We start from the raw sequence: 7,254 nt of genomic DNA, 5'->3' as shown, positions 1-7,254 counted from the left end.
GGAGAGACATATATAGTGTGGGTGATAGGAAGCAAGACTCCATGCGAGAAAGAAATGTTGACGGAGAAACTACAGATAGATAAAGAGATGGAGATGCTAGCTAGAGGGACATCCGCTAGTTTGGGTGTTGGAGATGACCGTCGGGTCGTTCAAAGGGTGAAGTTACATATGTGTGTGAGAGGGCACTTGACTGCATGTAGAGAGAAACATATGTAGTGTGCGTGATAGGAATCAAGAGTGAGGGCGAGAAAGAAGGTTGATGGAGAAACAGATAAATAGAAAGATAAAGATGCTAGCTAGTGTGCATTAGAGATAGGAGTATAGTGGATCAGAAGGCTGGGTTATGTGTGTGGGTGTGAGAGAGATAGAGAGAGGGTGCGTGTGAGTCACATACAAACAGATATCAGAGAGAAATGAGATCCAGAGAGACGGAGTTTTGTGTCTGCGAGAGAGAAAGATATTTCACAACGAGAGTGATAGCTAGAGAGACATATGAGGGAACGCAAGCTATCTCTAGGGAGAGAGGGTGTGTGTGAGCGACATACAAGAGAACAATGGAGAAATATGAGACCCTGGGAGACAGAGTTTGTGTTTGTGTGTGAGAAAGAGATATTGAAGAGGAAGAGTCATAGGTTCTCATATCTAAGGAGCAAAAGACATCTCTGTATGAGGGGTGTGCGAGTGGCACACATGGGAATAGTAGAGAGAAATGAGACCCCGGGAGACAAAGTTTTGTGTTTGTGTGAGAGAGAGAGAGATTCCACATGGAGAATAATAGTTAGAGACACATAGCAGGGAGCGAGATATACTTAGAGAGAGATAGAGTGATGAAGGTCGAGGGAGAGAGTACCGTCAGTGTGTTACGAAGATAAAAGATCATTGTCGACATACAGGTAGCACGAGAGATACCTGAGAGACGATGAACGCGTATAGGTCCAGAGAGATAGTCCTATATAAGCATGAGTGATAGCTATATGAGACGAATATCTGGATTAAAGGGGATTCAAATATTTAAACTGGAGATCACGACATCGATAATATCATAACGCAAATTGGTGTATCAAACATGCATATTCATTTGAATTTGGGCACACGTGTAATGTTATGTAGTTTATCAATATTGGTGACCCATAGATTCTTCAATTACAAACAATGCATGGTTTATATGCAATTAATGTCTAAACGGGATTACACTATATGTTGCATGTGTGAAACACATTATACATGTTTGAGAAGTAAAAAAAACCTGCATGAAACACACATTAATTGGAGACAGTTAGCGAGGAATGCATACATTGGATTTCAACATAAAGTGGTTTCAAATATTTGAAAATCCAAATTGATGGATACAACCTTACGAATCTGAGATCATGCCATTTGTAAACCATATTTAGGTATAAATGGTGTTGTGCTTTTGAAAGTATATATAAAAAATGATGTATATAGAATGTAATTCCAATTGAAAGTGGATCCCACCTGAAAAAAATAGAATACAAATGGGATTCGAATTGAGTTGGCACGGTAAACATGCACTCTGCAAAATTTGAACGAAGCGGGGAAAGTCACAGTAACCGCCCGAAACCAAAATCTGCGAGATGGAAATCACTACTGCCTATCCCTGCCACGCAAAGCCTATATGCTATATTTCTATAGGTTTCGATAGGGGTAGGTTTGTAATTTCACCTAAACATGACGTAACCGCCTCTCACCCGGATTCATACACGGTGGGCGCCAAAACACAGTGTGTCCTCGGCCGAAATCGACTCCCTCCCCGATTCATATTCATACACGGTGGGCGCCAAAAACAAACTCTCGTCGGCAAATATTCGGTGTATGCGAGATTACCCTCCTATCCCCAACCGACTAGTGTTGCTGTGATGTAGTAGAAATTTGAAACGGGGGCTAAGTTTGTAAATTTCCTCGCATTTGAGACAAGCGCGCCCTGAATACATGGTTCCCCCCTTCCTCTCTACCTTCCTTTTCCCCATTCGTACTCCGTGGGCGCCAAAACACCCTCTCCACCCCACCCTCCTTCGTCCGCCACCCCATCCACCGCCTGTGACACCCCAAAATTTTAACCTTGTTTTATAAATTAAAAATTTTGCCAGGAAATTTAAACTTTTATTTTCTGGCTTTTCTTTTGGTTTCAGGGCTTTTCTTTACCTTATTATTTTGGAGTTTTTACCTCAAGTGAAAAACTTTCCAAATATATTATTGGACTTGTTTGCCCTTTCAAGAAAAACATTTCTATTATCAGTAGAATTTATTTGCACAATCATTTCTCTCTGAGCTTTATTCCTTAAAATGATTTTTCATTAGTTTTGGAGCTCTTTTTGAACTACAACCACTTGATAAATTTATTTAAAATTTTCACCAAAATTTGGAGATGTCATGTGATGTTTTTAAATCACTTTTATGCAAAAAATATATTTCATTCATTTAATATTTTGAGCTCTACACCAAGTTTTCAAATCTGGTCCAGTGGGCAATTTTGCACTACAACCTAATTAAAAATTTCTTTAAAACTTCCACCAAAATTTTGGGATGTTCATAGGAGTATATTATGCAACTTTATGCAAAACCCTTTTATGTTCTTTGAAAAATTTGAGTGAATCAACCTCTTTTCCTTTCTGGTCCAGTTTGACTTTTTCTACTGCATCCCTATTAAATTTTGCTCTAGTGACCATGAGCTTTCTCCTACTTGTAGTACACCTTGCAAAACCCTTAACTCCAGGAGGTTGGACTCATTGGAGCATTTTTGGTTCTTGAAACAATGCCTTTTTCCTTCTGCCCAGAACTGAAGTTTGGCAAAACTTACACTAGCAAGTTTGAGCTTTTGGAAAACTAACCTCACCACTCTCTTATTCATCCAAAGAGACTCTGATCTGGAGATTTGGTCCACCCCAAGAGTTGCCTAGATGCCTTTGGCATTCTATCAAACACTTGGTGTGCATGTCCAGTTTTGGCATGATTTTTGTTTGCACTGTGATCTTGCCCCTCTGCACCCACTGGCATGTCCACTAATCTCCTAAGAGACCCTAGCCTAGACCTGCTAATCCCCAGCTCCACCCACGCCGCCTAGCATGCTCTGGCATTTCGCCGAACGCTTGGCGTGCATGCTCTGGGCGCGCCCAGAGCGCGCGTTTTGCACGTGCGTGCACGCGAGTCACCGCGTCCCGCTGCCGACGCCCCGCGCTCGCTCTGGCCCTTCCCCTCTCCCAGTCGACGCCCCGACCCTTCCCCTCGCTGCAGAGCCGCCCTGGAGCTCTACAGCGCCGCTGTCAGGTCGGCAACGGCGGCTAGCGGGCGGCCACAGGAGCCTTTGCCATGGACGGCACCGCCCGAGCCACCAGCGCTCGCCATCTGTCCCCTTGAGCAGCTCAACCTCATCCGCAAGCCGTCAGCTAGCGCTCGTCTTCGCCACGTTGCCTGCAGCAACAAAACGGCAGTTCGCCGCCAAGCTTATCCCCGGCCGCCGTGGACCGACCTCGCCCACCTATAAATAGGAGTCCTCGAGCTCGTCCAGGCACCCAGGCAGCCTCAAGCCATCCTCCTAGAGTTCCCCTAGTCCGCAAACGACGGTGGGAAGCCTTCTTCCCCGTCTCCGGCCAGTTCGGCCGCCGCCGCTCTCCGGTCCAATGCGTCGCAAGCAAGGCCTCCCCAGCCCATCCAGAGCCACCATCCTCCTCCCCTCGTTCTTGCGGAGCCACCCAACACCTCAAACCCGCTCAAGAACCACCGTAGTGCGAACCCCCAATTTCACCCGAAGCTTCCTCCGCCGTGGAGCTCGTCGCCGGCGACTCCCTCCACCCCCGCCGACCCAACGACCACCGGAAGGACCGCCCCGGTCTTGCGGATCCATCCCGACCCTTCGGAGCCCGCGGGAAGCCACCGTTCGCCGGCGTTGGTCGCCAGAGCCTCGCCTCTGTTCGGCCGGAGGAAGAAGGAGGCGGGGGGCGACTGGTCAAACCTGACCAGTGGGCCCCCTGGACCCACTGTCAGTGACCAGCCCTGCCGCCACATGCTTAAGTGAAAATGTAAACCCCCCCCCCCCAGTACGTCTCCCCGGCTTCGAAAGCGTATTCCCTTCTGAAACGTTTTCTTTTCTATTTTATTTTTAAAAATAGATATTTGACTAAACTTTGACTGGCTATATCTTTTTAAATATAAATCCAAATGACTTGATTCTTTTTCTCTTGTTTCTCAAATATTGTCTAGTTTATTTTCATATTTATTTCAAAATTTTCCAAGAAAATTTTTTGTACTGTTTTTAAACTATGTGCTAATTTAAATATTTCCAAAAAATAGGATTTGTTGGAGAGAGGAGAAAACTTTTAAAGTTTTGGAATGCACCCTGCCTCTCCGCAAGTTGAAGGCAAGCATTCTGAACCCTGGCATAATATTTTGTGGGTTGTTTGTTACGGTTATAATACCACCTCGACATGAAGCATTGGTTATTTTTATGTAACGATATGATCATACGCATTGAGTGCATAACGAAAATGCTTGCTGTTGGAAATGGATATGCTAGTGACAGCAATCACACTCATATGCCTCTCATGCCTACCGGGAAGGACCCGGGAAAGTCTCTGTCTTGTGTAGACACGAGCTTGTCCCTCGTCGAGACGGTTATGACCGATGGGGAAGGGGGAGGTATGATGAGTAGTGGGTGTGTCTGATGGATATGAAATATTATTCTTGAGCTAACCATGCAGGAAATACTTAAACCTCCTGAGTTGACCGTAGATCGAGTCTTATTCCAGTAACCCCCATACTTGTTTCGTGCTGCCACTTGTCCCCGCCATAGGTAGGGTACGGTTCAATAAGTTGTCAACCCCTGTCCTAGCACACACCGTATAGAGAGGCCATGGTGGAAGATACCGGCTGCATCCGGTAGGCATGTCACCTGGTCCGGGGGCATGGGTGTTTCCGGTTGGGACCGAGAGGGGGGGCACCCCTTAGAGCGCGCGATAGAAATTTGATCCCATGCTACGCGAGGTTGTAGCCTCCCCACTTAGAGTTTTGCTTAACAGGTGTCATGGGTGATTCTAGACACGAGTAAAAGCTGGTGTGTGCAAGTCAGGCATGTTTTCGACTAAAAGACCGTAGACGGAATTAGTTCCGATGGACTAAAGAAATCCGTTACTCGTGGGTAAATAGTACACCCTCTGCAGAGATATTAAACCTATTCGAATAGCCGTGTCCATGGTTAAGGACTATAGTCTGGGATGGGTCAAGTGTCGGTCCTAGTGACGGTCTTCGGAGGAGAAACTACTAAACCAGAACGTTGATTATGACTTGTGGTATATGATGATTATGATTATTATTATTATTATTATGGACTAACCGTTTATGTTATTTATTGAGTATCCTTGGGACGGTTCTACCTCCTGGATACTCATTGTGATTGTTCTTATATAAGCCCTTTATGTGGTGTCGCTCAAACGCCCGACTGTGGCATGCCTGTCATTTCATTTACTTATAAGCCCTTTATGTGGTGTCGCTCAGACGCCCGACTGTGGCATGCTTGTCATTTCATTCACTTATAAGCCCTCTATGTGGTGTCGCACAGACGCCCAACTGTGGCATGCTTGTTATTCCTTTTATATATATAAGCCCTTTATGTGGCGTCGCTCAGACGCCCGACTGAGGCATGCTTCATATTATTATCCTTTCGAGGCGTCGCTTCAGACACCCGATCGGTGCTTTTCATTTCTACTCCCTGATTGTTTACTCATGCTTCACTGACTCATCTGCAAGCATGCATCATGAACCTTATTTCATAACTGACGAAGTAAAATATTTCAGAACATGATTATCTGTGGCTATATTATACCTGTGTTCTTAATGTTCGCGAGTACATTCAAAGTACTCACTGGCTTGTCCCTGGCTATTGTCTTGGCCAGATTTCTTGCGTGGAAAGGAGCGTTGCGATGATAGCCACGGAACCTACGCAATGGTGATAGCAGCCTCGTGGAGATAGGAGTTACCCTGGTCAGCTGTTCCTGTGGGAAATGGAGTCCCATAGACGCTGGTGATCCGCAAACCGCTTCCGCCCTCAGCCACTAGCGACCCACTTGTTGTACTCATAGGCCAGAATGGCCTTGTACTACATTTTTTGTATTTTGCTTGGAGTTTCTGTAACAAGTTGGTGTCTCATCAGTTAACAGTAATCCTGGGGCTGGTGAGCACAAGGGCCGCTTTTGGGAAATTAATATCCCGAAAATCCGGTCCTGACACTGCCATCCTCCTCCACCATGCCGGAGCTGATACCCCGACGCCGCCGTCCATTACGAGAGATCGACCGCTCTCATCCACGGCTTCGGACCGGGATCCTTGCATCCCGTCCTCTTGCTTCATCCCCGCCGTCGTCCACCTTGCCAGCGGCGCTCCTACGACCGTCTCGTCCACCGCGCCCCGCCGCCACCGTCTACCCTCCTAGATCTGCTTCCACGCTGCCGACAGCCATCGCTACCGCAGCATCATCAAATTCTCAGTAGATGCGTACACGGTGCCGCACCAGAGGCAGTACTCTTTCGTATCTGCTCAACTTATTTATCGCAGCAAGAAAATAGATCGCCACTGCTTTACTCTGATTTCTTGTCTTGGTTGCGAAGTTGCCTTTGTCCGGTTTGCACCTTCAGATCCGCCATGGCACGCTCAACACCATACTCGCAATGCTCATGGTTTTCCCCTTTAATATTCCACACTAGTTCAATCACAGTAGACTAAATTTCAAAATTGGGTCAGTCGATTTTTCAGAGCTCGCCGGAGTTCGCCGGTGCGATCGAAGGGGCTCGGGTGGGGATGGTGGTTGTGGGGGGTGGTGGTGGGGCCTCGTCGAATGAATAAAACTCGACGCGGGTGCGGGCGGGGGTGGGGCTGGGGGTGGCGGAGGAACACAGGCGGTGGTGCCGGTGGTTCGGCCGGCGGCCCGTGCGGTGTTCTGTATGGGAAGCATAGTATGTTCCTTGTCAGGAAGGGGAGTAGGGACATCTGCAGTCAACACCTGATAGAGCTGGCATGTACGTGATCGATAGGCTTTCAATTACTAGTGGCAATACAACACCGTAATTTCCAGCCAGTCCGCTTTCCCGATTTATATATCCTGGTTATGGTGTACCCCTGTTATGTGCACTATGATCTGCCTAGTTGCTATGTGCTCTTGTTATCATGGTTTGGCAATAAACTCTCTATACAGTATATTATGAACCTATCATCTGCCAGCTATCCTTACTTCTGGAGCCTATTTTT

Source organism: Triticum aestivum, chromosome 5A (assembly GCF_018294505.1).
Source record: "Triticum aestivum cultivar Chinese Spring chromosome 5A, IWGSC CS RefSeq v2.1, whole genome shotgun sequence".
Lineage (NCBI taxonomy): Eukaryota > Viridiplantae > Streptophyta > Magnoliopsida > Poales > Poaceae > Triticum > Triticum aestivum.
This window is presented reverse-complemented; position numbering follows the sequence as displayed.